Raw genomic sequence first — 18,444 nt, 5'->3', positions numbered from 1 at the left:
CTTTGGCATCAGGATTATTTGAGGCTGATTGCTTTTGATAAACTGGGACAGGGAAGGAGGCTCTGAGGAATGGAACTTGCCCTTTGTTAGGACACATTTACATTTGTAAGGTAAATCTCTATCTGTAAAAGCTGCCTCCCTCTCTGTACCAGGAAGAAGAAAGGAGAGGACCTTCTCTCTAAAGACTCTTAATCAATACCAAAGGCAAGGACTTAAAATCTGCATTTTATTGTGCTAGTCTGGTAACCTCCTGTAGCTGACTTCCCTCCCCCTCCCAATGTTGGCATTTCTTTAAGGATTAAGCATCTTTCCTTAGGCTGGGAACCGATTGCTGCTGTGCTCACCTGTGACCGCCCAGCTCCAGACATAGACTTGCCTCCTGCTACGCCCACCGAGATAGCAGACCACTACCTGCTGTGTCCATCAAGCACTGTGCCGACAGGGCAATCTTGTGACTATTGTGGGAGGGACATTTCAATCACATGTGAAACACCCTGTTTGGGGGTATATAACCACTATGTGTACCCCACTTTTTCGGTGCCCTTTCTTCCTTTGGGAGGAAAGGCCCCGGGCCATGGTTCCTCATAAAGCTTTGTTTAATTTTCTCTTGCTATTCTGTCTCATGTGAATTTAATTCATTGTCCGGCCAGACGAACCCACATTTGGGAAGAGGAAATGTCTTCCTCCCCTAACCTTCTTACTGTTCCAATAGCTATTGCCAGTTTTATCTATTAGAAGATTTACTCTGATGGGCGTAGTTAGTTGTTTACCTATGTTTCTTTGCCACATTATTGACTTCTTGGAAGACAAGATTAAGTTTCATTACTTCTTGTAGCTCCACCATCCCTCACAATGCTGGGAGCATTATAGGTACCAGTAAATGGTTGCTTAAAGAAGGAATGAATGAGTTACTAACAGACCTCTCTTTGTCCCCTAAATGAGGTAAGACCAGTATGGGGTTCTTTGTAGAGGCTTAGAGAACACTCGTGTTTATTTCTTTCTGTCCCATTAAACCGTTCAGCCAACTCCCATCTGCACATTTAACCCTCTGTTGCTTTCCTCTTTCCTAGATCTTTAATTCTCTTAAGTTTGCATACCAGTTCCCAATACTCACCTTAGGATTGCCCGCTCAACTTTGGCTACACATTGGAATCATCTGGGGAGCTTTCAAAGTATCAGGGACTTGATTTCATCCACAGAGATTTTGATGTAACTGGTCTGATTTTGATGTAACCAAGCCTGAGCATTGGCGTGATTCTAATGTGCAGCTGAAGTTGAGACCTCTTGTTCTAGGTCTTGAGCTGGTTTTTCCTTCCAGCTCCATGTAACAAAGTTGTTGACAAGAGATTATCCGCACTTTTTCAGCGGCTCTCTAGGTTCCAGATTGGTCAGATGAGTACTAACCAGCTACCTTATGTGCAAGGGAAATCAGATATGGTAGTTAAAACAAAAAAAACGAATATAGGCTCTTCATGATCCTTTAAATATTCATGTTATCTTTCTTGATTTATAAAACAAACCCGGCCCCCACAAGAATTTAACATTGTAGTCTTTCCTATATTTTGGTTCTGGGACCTGGAAGCTATGGCTTTACTGTCCTTTGTGGCTTTTCTCTCAACATTCCTGTTCCATTGAAAACAGTCATCTTTCACTCAGCATCAAAATGTCATGCTAAGAGAGTTTTTAGTATCCAGCTTGTAAGCCAGGGTGAATCTTGAAACTGGCTCTCTGCTGGAATACAATCAGCATGATCCAGGGGTCTCTCCAGCCTTAATCCAGCTGGAGCCGTCTTTTAGAAAAGCACTGGGAATATATGCCATATGTTGGGGAGTGAGGGCAGTCATATGGATGTATTTCTAAACTATGTGATAACCCGTAGAAATTTTTTAAAATATGGATGCCTGGGCTCCATTCAAAACCTCTTGAATCAGGATCTTGTGATTCTAAACATCTGCATTTCCAAAAATTCCAAAAGGAGACTCTGATGCACTTATAGTCAAGGACTACGATTACAAGGCATTTTCTCCAGACCCCAGTTTAGATTTGGGGTGTGTTGGGCTGTACCAAGATAGATTTAACATGTATTTCAGAAGGACAGCAGGCAGGATGGAGAGATGGAAATAATTTAATAGATAGCATAAGGAAACCTTCCAGGGTTGAATAAAGATATTCTCTAGAGATCAAAATGCCCTCTGGGTACTGAGAAGAATGAACGAAGAAAAGACCATATGTGGAATCTCTGCAGAGAAATTTCAAGATATAAAGCATAAAGAGGACATTTTCAACGCGTCAAGAGCCATGAAATCTTGGGGGTGGCTAAAGTTGTATAATTCAGAGGAGGAGCTATTTCAGAAGTTTTATGTTTATTACTTCTGACACCTCATGCCTCAGTTTCCTTTCTTCTAGAAAGTGGGAAAAATAATCATACAGAGAATTAAATGAGTTAATACGTAGAAAATTCTTATACCAGTGACTGGGACATGATAAGCCTTCAATAAATGTTCATCATTATTATTTCACAATAAGTATGCTTAATAAGATTGTTCAAAACTTTTCTTGTGAAATTATGGAGGATATGTCGCTGACTCCCAGGAGAGGGATTCCGGCAGTAACATTATTACTGTTGTTGTTATTGTGGTAATGCTTTTCGAGGTGCAGTAGACACAGTGGGAGGCTGCATTGCATGCTCCCCAGGATGGTCCTGCCAGCCTGGCTATTTCTGAGGATTTTAAACATGTATCAGGTGGACCCACATAGATAAAATAACATGCTCAAAGTATAATACAATATTTCCAGCTTTTAGTTATGACCAGAAAATATGAATAAGGAAGCTGAAAGCAAGAATGTGACTTCTTGAGGTGCCCAGCTAACACCCTTGGAGCATCTGAAACCCCAGAGGAACCTGGCTCAGTTCCATAGAATGAGCCAGAGATCCTATCTATGGCATAGAGTCCATAGCCAAATTGAAGGAGCACGGTGGGAGTCTGGGAACAATCCCAGGAACTTGGCAACCTGACCATACTCAGTGACCTTCTTGAAACTGACAGCTCACGCTGGCTCCTCGCGTCTCTCTTTTTAGTCTTCTATCTCTCCTTCACTTGCAAAGCTGAAAAAGACAGCGGTAAAATTTAATTGTCTCAATATAAGACCCTCAGCCTTGCATTCTTATGGTCCCCAATGCAAGTGGAGAAAACTATACAAATACTACTAAAAGTCAAGAGAAATATAGAAAGTCGTGGGAAAGATAAAAACAAAAATACTTTAGTCATCCATTTTTCCATAATCTTTGCAGAAGGGTCAGGTTTGGTAAAATGGGATACTGAGGAAGGGTACTAGAATGCAGCACCTCAAAAGATGCCTCTTTGGCATATGGATTATTTTGAGCTAAAGGCCATTGAGAACCAGCCATGCAGGAAAAGCTCTAAAAACAAGGCACAAGTTTTCCCTTTGTAAAGGCAATTTACGGTTATAAAGAAAATTTCCATTTGTAGAGATGATTCAAATTCTCCTGCCAGGACGAGAAGAACTCTTAACAACTCATCAGTGGAGAAGGCATCACTTGAATCTGCACGACAAACCTTACTAAACAACCCTTGTTTACCAGACTTTTCCTGTCACCTTCCCAGAAATTTCCTCCTCCTCCCAGAATCCCCAAACTCCTTTCTTTTGTTTAGTCTAAAATAGAATATAAGCCCAAGTTCTAACCACCCCTTTGAGTTGCTCACCACTGGCTGCTCCCATGTGTATGCTCGATGCACATGTTAGTAAATGTCTATTTGTTTTTCTCTTGTTGATCTGTATTTTGCCAGACTAATTTCCAGGGCCCCAGCCAGAGGGCCTAAGATGGTAGGAGGAAATTATTTTTTTCCTCCTCTACACCAGAGTCAAGGGTCAGAGCAGCATTTGTGTACCCACAGTGTCCCAGGGCTAGAATGGAAAGTTCCCCGTAGAGATTACAGAATACACCAAAGCCAGGGGAGATGGAGAAACCAGAAGCCCTTCAATAGTGTCAATGTCCAAAATGTAAGGTGAGGCATTAGTTAGTAGGTTGCTGTATTCACAAGGAGTTCAGAGGCAAGGAGATGAGAGTGAGTGCAAACCGTGGAGAATCACACTAGACCCTAAGCTCCTCTAGAGCAAGATACGTTTATTGTTCACCATTGTGTTCCCAGCCCCTTGTACAGTGCCGGGAAAATACCTACTTTTTTTATATAATGACTAACTTAATGATCAAACGGTTTTAAAAGGGAAAGGGTTAGGAGTTAAGAGGAATATCTACTGGTCATGACTTTTTTATGAGCTGGCTAGAGCTTATTCAGTGATTGTGTTGACTGTGCTTCATGGGCTCAGAGTAGAGCAGAAACATTCCATTTTTTATCTCCTACTGGTTTCCAAGTATCACATAAGACATCAATGACACAAAAATCAAAAAGAAATGGTGTTTTCCCCTGAGAAGTGCAAAGCTTCACAAAAGAAATGACATTCTAACTCTCCATTTAATAGTTGGTAGGAGATTTCCAGGTAAAAAGGAGGAGGTATTCCAAGAAGATGGAATCTCATATGTTAGGCCCCAGCTGGGAATTTACTAAGGGAGTTACATGTAATAGAGTATAAAGTGTGTGAGAAAGGGTGGTGATAAATAATGTTTGTAAAGTAGCTAGAATTGGACCAATTAGTAAAAGGGCCTTATCCTTCATTTTTAAAGTATCACCACCTCATGTTGTGGGTGACGAATAGCAACTAAATGGTTTTAAGCAGTCTTAGTTTTTCATAAGAATGACTCTGGGTACACATATGGAGAAGGGAATGAAAGGGTTGACACTGGAGGCAGAAAGACCAGTTGTGCAACCATTTTATTGTCCATGTAAGAAATTATGTGACCCAGAACTAATATCCAGAATGGAAGCGGGTAGAAAAGAAGAAGACAAATTTGAGAGCAATTTAGGAATGGAAATCAAGAAGATTTGGTGGCCATTTAGATGCGGGAGAAGTTAAAGATTTATGTCTGTTCTCTAAAATGAGGTCTGACTGCCAGACCCAAAGTCTAAGTGCTCATTCCGACTGGCCAAAGACCATCTAGTGTCTATGATCTTTTTCATACTCTTCAGCAAGAGGCAGTGCCTAGCTCTATGCTACTCAAGTCATCCGCTTGCTATGTTTGCTATCTCTCTTCTCAGTGACTCCTCAGCTGCTATATTTTGCCCTCTTCCCCAGTCACTGAACTTGAACTTTCCAAGGTCACCAGAGAACTCCTAACTGCTAAGTGTAATGGGATATTACCTATTTTTTTCTTAGTTGACCTCTTGATAGCATTTGAAACGGACTGCTTTTTCCTTATTGAAAATCTTTGCTTTGCATTCGGAATTGATGTCTTTCCTGTTTTGTTTTTTCCTAACTGGCTATTTCCTTTCAGTTCTCTTAGCCGAATCCTTATCCTCTGGAAATTTCTTTTCATTATTTTTATCCACTGAAATTATTTTTCTGATTTTAAAATTGACATGTACTTATTGAAAAATTAAAACAATGCACAATGGTGCAAACATGACTAATAAAAATTACCCCAAGATGCATTCCTTGTAGGCAACTAAGGTCAGCATTTTGATGTCTATCTTTTCTCCTCCCAATCTCTCTTTCTCTCTGAAGTGATTCAAAGTTGTGTCTAAGAATTTTTCTCTTCCTTGATCTTTTGGAGTTGTTTTCAATTTTGGAGGCAACTAGACCAACCGTGATTATCAGAAGAACTGTTACTTTGTATTCAGTTTGAAATACTCAACACTTGTCCGTAGTAGTTTGGCCCAGTAGTCAGCATCTTACAGGGATATCTTTTCTGTCTATAGCCAGCCTTCTGAAGCAAATTAAGATCAAACATGCCTTGCTCAATGGCAGGTAATAGATTCTTTACTGTATTGTTAATAAATGTGAGGATTAGAAAAACGGACCACTTGTGCCAGATTGAGGGATATTAGGGAGAAGCCCAGGAGAGATGGACAGTTTTTCTTTTACCCCCCAAAACCACCTATTACAGTACAATCCATGCTGGATAAAGGAGACTATGTACCTCTTTCGGTTGGAATGAAAACTTGAGTCATGGGCAACATCACAGGAAGATCCTGTCTTGCCATGAGATTAAGAAAGAATGGCCAACAGGGTGAGGCAAAGCCCTGGATAGAGTTTCAACAGGCATGCTTGTTAATATCATTGCCATGGGCTATCAGGAAAAGAAGTTCATAATGAAAGATTGATAGTTAGCTTATTGATTCTTACAGGCAGTTGTTTCTTCAGAAGAATTCCAAGTCTGGAAAGTAATGACCTGGGCTTGCACATCCCTCAAGGCAATTCCTGGCCCCAAATACCTACACTAATCGTGAGTACACTGCCTAGGCGCAACAGTTCCCGTTAGGGAAATTGTCTAGAATTTCCCCCTCATAGGGGTGGTTCTGAAAATCACTAGACAAGGATGATGTTTTCTCCAGGAAGACTTCAGCATAGCAAAATTTCAGAACCAGAAATTTATTCTCCTACTGGGAGATTTGCTGACCTTATCGCTTCATTGGTACAAACTATCTCTGTCCTAGTAGGCCCGTGGTTCCCAACTGGTGGGTAATTGTCCCCAGGGGCTATTTGCCAATGTCTGGAGACATTTTTGATTGTTACAACTGACAGGAGGTGCTACTGGTATCTGGTGGGTAGAGGCTAGATGTAAAGAAGCTCCCTCATAACAAAGAATTACCTGGTGTAAAATACCGGTAGTGTCAAGCTCGAGAAACCTGGTAATAGAGTATGTCGTCTGGAGTGGCCCCGATATGGTTCCTCCTTTACTGTCACTTTTAAATGACTATCTATTGAATTTATGCTGTTTTCCTCCATTGTTATGTATCCCTTTTTTTTTTTTTTTTTTTTTTTTAGTGAGAAAGATTGTCCCTGAATTAACATCTGTGCCAGTCTTCCTCTATTTTGTATGTGGGATGCCACCACAGCATGGCTTGATGAGTGGTGTGTATGTCTGCCCCCAGGATCTGAACCCTGGGCTGCCAAAGCAGAGCGTGTGAACGTAACCACTACACCACTGGGCCAGCTCCTCAGTTTTGTTTTTAGAATATATGAGATAGTAAGAATCTCTTGGATATGGTCCTGGAGAGAAAAAAGTACATCACTCAGAGAGCTAGATCTTGATATCACCTACATGGTAGCTACTATGTTTCTTGCTTGAGTTTGTTGGTGGTTGTGGTTTTGATACATATGGGAAGAATTGACTGTCTGTTTTTGCTAGGGAGAAAATGGGTGGAATATATTAGATGACAATTGTTTTATTTAATTAGTTTTTCCACCCTGGATTTTCTGAGAATTGCAATCATTTTATAGGAACAACACCACCTCCCCTCCACCCTTGGTTACCATAGGGAAAACAATTTTATACAATCTGACACTGATACCCAATTAACAATTGATTAAACCAGGGTTGGATGGTTCCCTAGATTGAGTCAATCAGAGTGGATTGTTGACGACTTTTAGTTGAGGCCAAAATATTCCAGTCTACTTTGGCTGCTTGGTTCAACGAAAGAAATGCAAATTTAGAATATGATATTGATGACCATTTTTCTATCATATGGACTGGAAAAGAGAAAAGATAGGGTGGACTGAGACTTAAGAATGACATCAATATACAGAGAAGAAGAGTAGAGAGACTGAAAGAGTGTTACGAAATTATGTGCCGCTGCCTCTGGTTGTAATTCTGTCCTTAGAGGCTGTAAGATTCCTTTATGTCCTTATGGAAAACTCTCCTTTTTTGAATAAGCTGGTTTGATTGTAAACATAAAGTTGTATATTTATAATCAGACAATATAATACTGTAGCTTTGCTTTGTATTAAACAATATAATTTAGCCAACTTTCCAGGTCAATAAATATAAATCTATCAGGGCTGTATTTCATTTTTGATGAACACACTATGAGTTATTTAACAAGTTCTCCTTAGTAATGGATATTAAGGTTCCCAATAGATTCATTCCTACAATGAACATACTTTTAGAAAGTACTCACAATTTTCTTCTTCCCGTAAATTCTTGAAGTTAAATTACTTAGTCAAAAGATACTTTAATTCAAAATTGTTTACAAATTGTCATACTTCCCTTCAGAAAAATCATATTAGTTTACACATTCACTAACAGTGATTGGAGTTATAGTTACCCCAAAATTACCAGGACTAGATTTTGTAAATATTTGCAGTATTTGTGGTCTAGTAGTGAAAGTTCACATTTTAAACTATGAATTTATTTGATCAGCAGTGATCACATGTCTATTGGTGATTTGTGTTTCTTATTTTGTGAGTTTCCCCTTTGTGTCTGTTGACCATTTTATGTTTGGGAGTTCATATTTGTTCACTGATTGCAAGGAATCCTTATATATTAAGACATTCACTTTCTACTATTGGTATTGCAACATTTTTTCCTCACTTTGTACTTCATTTTCCCTTCATTTTTGACGTTGTAAGCATATATATTTGAAGAATGCAGGCGTTTTTAAAGCTTCAGTAGTCAAATTTCTCAAATTTTAATTTGTTCTGGATTTTCTATTTTTGAAAAGAAAAGCAAGAACTTTCACCCATATTTTGTTCTGGAATTTTAATTTTTTATTTTTAAAAATATTTGATTCACCATAATTTATTTTGTGGAGTGAATTGTGATACAGTTTTTTCCTCCTAGTTTCTGCCTTTTTGGATTTCCTGTCTACAACCATTTGTTCCTGAAGTTCTTACAGTTCTATTTCTATAATATCTTTGGAATGTAGCCCCTCATTTCACCTCCAATTTCCTTACCTTGGCTAAGAATTCATTATTTTTGGCCTATGTTACTGCAACAGCTTCCTAAATAGTCTTTCTGCTTCCAATTTAGAATTCTAAAGTTCAGTGCCAGATGTTGCCAGAGTGGTTTTTTGAAAAGCACTTCTGGGGGACTTCCAGGAAAGATTTTGATTTGAGCACAGGCATTTAATTTTTCTCTCCAAAATTTCCATGGAAAATACTAGCTGAAGCAGTCTGAGCCACTCTACGATATTCAGAGTGCAGATCTGGCCATATTTTCTAGTTTCTCAAAATTGAATTGAATCCTAATAGGATCCTATGTTTCCAAAGGACAAGAGATTTGGTGTCGCCTTTTATTGGGTCTTCTGACTGAAGACACAAAGCACTATTGACCATTTAAATGGCCCTCAGAGCAAGAGAAGCTTCTATGAATTTGCTAATATTCCCTCTGTGATGAAGATGTTTACTGCTTACTAAATATTTGTGAAGTCTTCTCATTTACAAGCTTCCCTGCAGGTACGTATGAGCCATGTGACTGGTTTTCATCCATGGGCTGAGAGCAGATGTGAGGTGTGACATGTCTGCAGAGAAGCTCCAGGAGCCAACATATGATTAATCCATTTTATTGTTTCCCTCTGCCATGAGACTGTTATGGTCCAGACAGAGGCCCTTCACTCATCCTGTGACCTGTAATGGAGAAGACGTGGGCCAGAGCTTACTCACAGTAGACTTGAAATAGGAGTAAGGAATAAATCAGTGAGATTTTGGCATCATTTTCTTCTGTAGCAGCTCAGCCAGAAATCCAAGAGACCAAGGTGGAAACTGCCAGTCCTCTTAAAGGCTAGGCTCTGAACTCACACAATGTCACTTCTACTATACTCTAGTGATCAAAGAATTCACAGGCCAGCTCAGAATCAAAAGAGGGGGAAAAGAATGGAGGTGGGTGTCAAAGAATTTGTGGCCATCTTTCATCTGTCACAATATGCTTCTGGCCACAAATACATTCCTCTCACATGAAAAACACACTCACTCTTTTCCAAAACCACCAAAGTCTCAGGGTATTATCATCTAAATCAGATCCTGGTATGGATGAGGCTCTTTGGATGTGGTCCCCTTGAGTATGGTTCCTCTCCATCTGAAGACCTATGAACTAAAGAGCTAAGCTATCTATTTCCCAAATACGCCCAACATGCAATAGAAAGACAAAGATAGGATAACCACAGCAGATACTACAAGGGGGGAAAATAGGTGCACACAGCAGTTACTAGTCTACAGCAATTCTGAAATCCAGTCAGGAACACATGGCTTGTTCCTTGATTTGGGCCCAGTTTTACTCTCTGGTAATGATTTTCCACGGTTCTTGGTTCTACACTCTGAGACTTTTTTATTCTATAAGAAACAGGTCAGGTATGTAACTGAATAGCCTTCTTAGCCTTCTTTCTTCCCATAGAAAGCTGGAGACCCATAATGATATGCTATTTCTGGCTCTTTTACTAAAGTACCAGTACTTCCACCAATTTAATTCTCTTAAATATATGTGAGTTTCCTATAAATCTGATTAGGCCTCCATTATACAAAAACAACACTCACAAATCTCCTCATGACAGGCTTTCTCTGGCTTCATTTTAGAGTCAGAGTGCTGTGAGACAACACTCTTAAGATGCTTAGAAGCTTTTTTGTCTAGTTGAGAGAGTCCAAGAGGCATGCCCATAAATCTTTTCTGAAGTATTAAGAAAGGATCTCAGTCTCATGATTGAGATGACCTTTACCCTGAGGCTAGTTCTTGTAGCGAGATCTTTTTGCTGTCTTGAGAGTCTGGGAATGAGGGATGGTTTTCTTCTTTGAAACTATAGGTCCTGGCTTCCTAATATTTCTTCTAAATTCTTATTGAAATTGAAAACTAAAGAGTTCCTTTTTCAGCTCATCTTTCCCCATCAGTGCTTTATTATATGTAGCCAAACAAAATCAACTGGCAGTTCTAGTGTTCTTCCTGGGAATTTCCTTAGCCAAATCTGTAAGTTTATTATGTATATTTTGTTTTCCATATTAACACTAGCAATGATGTTGCTAAACTTTTCACCATTAAGGATCCATATCACCTTTATTCTAGTCTCTAATACAAGTTCCTTACCAAACTTTAAGCTTTCACTAAGACTCCTTGAGATTCTTCCAGCTCTCGTCTACAATTCAGTCCAAAAAATAATGTCATATATCTTAGTTTTTTGGGTTTGTTTCTTTTTTCAATGGCAGCACCCCACTCCAAGTACCAGTTTATGTTCTCATCATTTATTGATGTATTACAAACTACTTCAAGACTTAAAGGCATAAAACAACAACATTTTATTACACTCAAAATTATTTGAGTATGGGATTCTCTTAGGGCATAACGGGGATTGTTATTATTTATCTCTACTCTACAATGCCTGGGATCTCAGAGATGCTCAAAGGGCTGGAGATGGCTAGGATAGCTTGACTGAGGACATAAATGGAAGAACGACTTCCATCTTGGATTCTTTATTTCTCTCCCTTGCTCTGGGGCCAACTGCCATGTCATGAGACAGCTCTCAGGAGAGGGAAGCCATGTCAGGAGGACACTCAGGTAGCTTATGGAGAAGTCAACATAACACGAAACTGAGGTTCACCATGAACATGTGAGTGATCTTGGTAGTGGGTCTTTTGAGGCCTGCACCCAACCTCATGAGTGAGTGTAAAAGTGGATTTCCCTCACTTGAGCCCTTACATGACCACAGCCCTGGCTCACATCTCAATTGTAACTTTGTGAAGAATACTGAACCATAACTACTCAGCTATTCCTGGATTCCTGGTTGACAGAAACCGAGAGAAGTATTTGTTGTTTTAACCTTCTAAATTTGGGACAATTTGTTATGCAGCGATAGATAACTGCATAATATTATTCAATTCAAACAGAATAATATTATTCAATTCAATTCAAATAGAATAATATCATTCCACCCTTTTCTCATGACAGTATGTGGGATATGTGTGGGGCAGAAAACTTTTCTTTTTAGTTCATAGGTTTATGGCTTGAGGGGTACTATATCTGGCCCTGATGTAGAGATCTTGGGCTTTGTGCCTAATGCCATGACTGAATGGGACTTTCAGGCTGACTCCTTTAGGGACAAGAGGAGTGTTTTGTGTGTGTATACGTAGAAGGGAGAAAAGTGAATATTTGTGAAAAGAGGGTGGACTGTGGAACATAGCATTATATTGACAGTTTTCGTTGTTCCTTCTGGAGTATTATACTTCTCCACTCCATTGATAACTGATAGACCACGTAACTTTCCTTGGCCAATGAAATGTGAGCAGAAGTGAGGTGTGCCATTTTGAGCAGGAGTTTCATAATTACCTTAAGATTCTTCCCTTTTAGCTTTTTCTCACCATGAGAGCAGCATGTCCCAGATAAGGGCTGCTTCCTCAGCCTTGGACCTGGGGTGAAATATATGTTTAGCAGCTGACTCATAATGGACATGTAATGTGAACCAGAAATCCACCTTTGTTGCTGTGAGCCATTGAAATTTCAGGGTCACTTGTAACTGTGGCATTTCTTAACCTCAGCTGATTCACACAGCGACCCTCCAGCTCTCTCTTTTTCTGCTGCAGCAATCTTAGAGGCGCCTGCCTACCTTGAGTCCCTGTCTGACCGTGGGGAGAACAGCTCATGCAGACCCTCTCCGGACTTAGAACAGAAACAATAAAACAATGTTTTCTCTGTTAAGCTTCTGGGATAGGGGAGTTATGTTTTTTAAAAAGACTTTCAGTGTAAATAAGCCTATTCTGACTAATGCACACCTCTTCTCCCTGAGCATTGATTCTACCTTTATTTAAAATTTTGATATTTGTTCATTACGGATTTTTGCATTAATTTTGATTTTTAAAAATATTGCATTAATAATATTAATCTTGATTGCTGAGTTTTTGGGAAGGCATCCTTAACTTTTGCACTGAGTTGAGTGTCTCACTAGCCTTACCCTAATGCCGGCCTTGCCCTGAGGCGACGCAGATGAATACAATTTTGTTCTTGAAGGCCATGTGACTTGACCTCATTATCTGTTATAACCATAAGGCCTTGAATCCTGAGAGGTCCTGGCCAGAGTACTACAGCACCATTAGAAGCTTAATGTCATGGGGTTTTATAGGTAGAAAGGATCTTAGAGATAAACTATCCCAAATCTTTCTGTTGGAGAGAAGGAAATTGAAACTCAAAGGGGTAAAATAATTTGGCCAAAGCCACATAGCTGGTAAATTACAGATCTTGTATCCAAACTCATTATCTTTTACCTCAAGTTTAGCATTCATTCTGCTACAATAAAAAAGCCAATTCTGGATCCTTTTCTTCACAAAAAGAAATCATCCCCTTGTTAAATTTCATTTGGGTATTCTGGGAAAAAATGTTGAGAAATAATAAAAATCTGGAGTTCCTTTCCTGTAACTCCAGAGTGTGATTTTATTCCATTTTAGTCTATAAATTGACATGGATTATGAAGTTGTGTGGTATTTAGCTTTATGATAATTACCTATTTGAATAGCTGATAAGAGTTAATTTATCCTGAAGACAACTAGAAATAAAAGAATAATTGGGTTATAAAATTAAAGCAATAACATCTGTAGTTTCTACTACACTGAACATATTTGATGTAGAGAATATTTCAATTAGGCTGAAAAAACCTGCGAGTGCTTTTTCTTCCTTACATTCTTCCTCAAAAGATAAAAAGGCCTACCACACTCAAAAAATAATCAAAACTAGTAATCTTTCCCAATGTTTTGGTATTTCACATTTGTCTAGAGAAAAGTATTAACCCTTAACCTCAGATACTCTTGTAAGTCAATGCTGATGCGAAATAAGCGGTCAGCCTTCTGTGAATTTAGATTAGTCGTATGAATGGGCAGTTTCGGCAGGATTAGTGGCTTTACTTAAATCAGGAAGTTATGGATTCCAATATTGGCATTATTGACAACTCTTTGTGACTTTGGGCAAGTTGCTTAACCTCTCTGGGTCTCAGCTTTCTTACCTATATTCACTCATGTCTTAGTAATTAAACTAGTGTGAACTGATGGCCTTGTTTGTTTCAGACCCCCTGCTGAGCATTGGGGGAATGGAAAAGGTATAGTCCCTGCTCTCAAACAGCTTAGGATAAAGTATGGACACCAATATCCTCCACAGAAGACAAAATTTGATAAGTTCCATGTAAGTGGTATCAAAGAAACCAGAGATGAAAAAGAAGGGAAGTATCACTCTCATTTGCAAGCAGTGGCACCCCAATGTGGGGTTGGGGAAGTGGGATGAAGTTTGCCCTGGGTGCAAACAATTATAGGAAACTCAAAAACAGTAATAAAACCAACTCAAAATCAGTCTACTTTCTATTGTTACTATATGTCAGCTATTCAAAATAGCATCAGTGATAAAATACTTCTCTCCACTGGGACTGACCGTTCCCACCCCTTGTTACACCACCAGCTGGAAGGTTGAAGAAAGGATTCAGAAAGGAGGTGGATGAGAAGACTGACCTTGAAGCAGATTTAAGGTTTATAGAAGAAATATGAGAGAACTTTCAAGGCAGATATAGTTTAAAGTTGGGAGGAGGCCAAATTGCAGGAGAATATCTGTTATACCCCATTGTTTTATTGCTCTGCAATGAGTATAGTATTTTAAATCTAATCATTAATATTTAGAAGGAGTTCATTGTTAGCTCTTTAATGCATACATATTTATTTTTAAGTGTAATTAACCAGCTAGAAGAAGAAACGTGTAAAGTGTAATGCCGTATAGTGAAGTGTCTTCAAGAATTGTTATGATTACTTTGACTTGTGAGAGAAAGGAAAACTTTTAGGTTTGGGAGCGCCCTGGAGTAAAGAGGCAAGTCAAAACCTTATATTCAATATCGTCAGCTTTTTTTTTTGTTTTCCTATTACTAAAATTTCCTTCGTTAACGAAGATAAAATAGTTGACTAAATAAGTAAAAGGCTCTTGCTTCTAATATGTTTGACTTAAGAGTTAACAAAACAGTTAGGAGCTGAGTTTTTATTCTGATATACCAATCTTGGAGTATTTGGACCATTGATGGATACCAGGTGGAGGTTAAAAAACTGGTGGAAGGCAGAACCTTGTTCATAGGAATGATTTTTTTTTCCTTTTTTTGGTGCTTGTTCAGCTATTGCTTCAGCTCTAGACCTGACTTTTTGGTCTATCTCTTGAAAAAGTTGCTGAGTCATGGCCCAGCCATGGTGAAACCATGGTCTAAGTGGAATCAACAACGAACATCTCATTTGCTGTCAGCTACCACCATCTCAGTGTATACCACCAGCATTCAGGCAAGGGATGGGGCATGGGTGCAACTCCAACTTTCTTCTTTGATCACCCTGGATTTCAAGAGCTGGGGTAAAGAACACTTAATTTCTCTGTTTGTGGGAGTGCGTTAGGAAGGATTGGCTATGCCAGTTCGCGCTTCCTTATTTCTTAAGCTAACTCAGGGACCATCTAGAACAGAAGTCAAGGAAGCACAGCATATCCTGAAAAGCCGGAATGTTTTGGTATGGCTGAAACACAGAATACTCATGGTGCAGTCAAAGAATATGAGTCCAGAGAGTAAGCTGGAGAGCATGTATGTAGGGGAAGAAGAAGAGGAGCCGTATTTATTATTCTAAGGGGTTTTGTTTGAATCCAAAGGCAATGGGGGCCTTTGGAGCATATAAACCTAGGGAAGGTGGAGAATGTCAGCAATGTCAACATGTTGAAATGTTGGGAGGATTTTCCTAATGGTGAGATAGATGACAAAGAGAGTAGGCATTGTTGATACTTTTGAAAACATGGGCTTTCATCTGATAAGGTTTCACTATGGTGTTGCGTGAGGGTTGGGTAATCTACTCAAGTCCTTCAGGAGCACAAAGAAAGACTTCCTATTGCCAAAGATCATGGAATCCTGGAGAAGGCCATTGCATTGGTTGGCATATCCGTCCCCTTTTTTGTGGATATAATTAGGATGTATTTGGATTCCAAGGGTTGGATTGAATGATTTCTCGATGACTTTTAGCTTCATAAAAGTCTCCTTCCCTTAAATTTCTTCCCATTCAACTCCAGTGACTGAATTTATAATTTTCAAGATGTAGAACCCGGTAGTTTTCCTAGACAAAAGCCAAGCTTTCCAATTTCCCAACCATTTACAGTAGCAAACACTCCTTGCCCTCCATGTGCCCTCTTGAAAGCCCCTGTGTGTCCCTGAAAAGGCATATTCATGGTTGCATTTGCGTGTTTGCTACTCGCGTGTTACCCTATTTTTCCTTCAGCACAAAATCAAATTGGCCAGTTTTATGTCCTTTTGGACGAAAAACCTCCAGCATCAGATTTGTTACATTGTATTTACCTTCCGCAGAGCTACCTTGTCAGCTGGTTCCCAAGAGCAGACAGTACAGTCACTGCTGTCTAGTGTCCTGCCTGCCTGCTGTGCACACAGAACTTTTCTAAAACAACCTATAAACATATGAACTATTTCTGTATATGATGACGTCTCCCCCGTCTTTTCCTGCTCCCCAGAGTCTGTGCGTGAAGGAGAATACTGTCTTAAAACACAATAACTTTCTGTGACACTTTATCACTCCAATGGCCATAAAATTACCAAATACCTCATCTTCTGTTTTTCTGCATAGTAGCTAGGGAAGCAAATTCATGTGCATGTCTTTCTTTAGAAAGCAAAACTGACTAAAGGTCAGGGGTTTATCTTTTTATTTCAGCTTGTTGCTATTTTATTTGAGATTTATCCTGTTTTCACTCTCTTCCTTTCTGACCCACAGCATCAAAATATACAGATGGCCAATAGCTAGGACTGGAAAAATTCAGATGCATCAAATGGTGTGCAGAAAAAGGCTGACATCCTTTAAATGTCTCCATAGAGAGTTTTAACTTTATTCTCCGTGGAAGGCGGGTTTTGGGATTTACTCATTCTATATTCTCATTTTTAACAACTCATGCCATCACGTTGATACCAAACTGAAATTATCAGGATTCAATTCAGTTTAATCACTCCTTTTTTTGTTTTTTTTTTTAAAGATTGGCCCTGAGCTAACATCTGTTGCCAATCTTCTTTTTTCCCCTTTTTCTCCCCAAAGCCCCCCAGTACATAGTTGCATATTCTAGTTCTGCTATGTGGGATGCCACCTCAGCCTGACTGGATGAGCGGTGCTAGGTCCGTGCCCAGGATCGGAACCGGTGAAACCCTGGGCCACTGAAGAGAAGCAGGCGAACTTAACCACTCGGCCATGGGGCAGACCTCACAGTTGAAGCGCTCATAAAATCCCTGAATGGATCTCCATTGCTTATGAGCGCATCCTAGACTCAGTCAGTCTTTTCAGTTTTAGCTCTTTCAACCATGAGCCATTTGACCTCATTCTTGTAACACCCCATGTGCTTTCATGCCCATATACCTTCTTACCCTCAGTTTCTTCTCTCTGAAATACTCTTCAACTTAATCCTTCAGAGCTTAGACTCCAAACTCCATGAGGGCAGGGATACCTGCAGTGTCTAACCCAGTGCCTCACGGAGAGTAGACGCTCAATAAATAGTTTGTTTACTGACTGCCTGACCCAGCTCAAAAATTATCTCTTTGCTCTTGAATTATGTCTTTTTATAATTCTTTCTGCATGTGTCCAGGAGGGTCTGTAGGAAGGATGCTCTTTTAATCTTTGTATATTTGAAAACCCTTTTCTTTTGCCTTTTCATTTGGCCACAATGAAATTACAGATTATGGTTATTTTCCCCCAGCACTGTGAAGATCTGTTACTCCACCGACTTCTGGCATCATTTGTTGTCTGCTGAGAGTATAATTGTCATTCCTTTGTGGGTAATCTATATTTTCTTTCTGGTAACTTCAAGACTTTTTTCTTGTCCCTAAATTTCACTCGGATGTGTACAGATGTGCATTTATTTTCATTTTTACTACCTGGATTTGGTGCATTCTTTCAGGAAGTCTGGAAAATTCCCAGCCATTATCTTTTTGAATATTTTTACTCAGCCATTTGCTTTATTCTACACTTTTAACATTCCTATTAGACTTATTTTGGAGCCTATCAACTTATTTTCCATGTTTCTTAACCATTGTTCAATAAAAAAGTATTTTTCTCTCTCTATGCTGTGTTCTTGTTAAATTCTCAGTAGGATCTTCCAATTCACTAATTCTTGCTAATTATATCCAGTCTGGAGTTTATATCATCTAATGATTAAAAATCTTTAAGGACCATATTTTTTTTTCTGACATTTCTAGGAGACACTTTTTAAATATACATTTTAGAATCATTTCTGTCCCCTCATAACTTCTTGTTCTTTTTTAAAATTAACGTTATTCCTGCCTTTATTTCTTTCAAGGATTCAAAACATTAGTTTATTTATTTTTAATTAGATTTTCACTTTTTTCTAGTTTTCTTAAGATATAATTGACATATAACATTGTGTAAGTTTAAGGTGTTCAACACGTTGATTTGATACACATATATTGCAGAATGATTACCCATATCGTTACTAGCATCCTCATCACGTAATTACTATTTCTTTCTTGTGGTGAGAACATTTAAGATTTACTCCCTTAGCAACTCTCAAGTGTATAATACAGTATTGTTAACCATAATCAGTATGCTATA

This window comes from Equus asinus, chromosome 14 (genome assembly GCF_041296235.1).
Source record: "Equus asinus isolate D_3611 breed Donkey chromosome 14, EquAss-T2T_v2, whole genome shotgun sequence".
Lineage (NCBI taxonomy): Eukaryota > Metazoa > Chordata > Mammalia > Perissodactyla > Equidae > Equus > Equus asinus.
Note: the sequence above shows the minus strand (reverse complement) of the source record.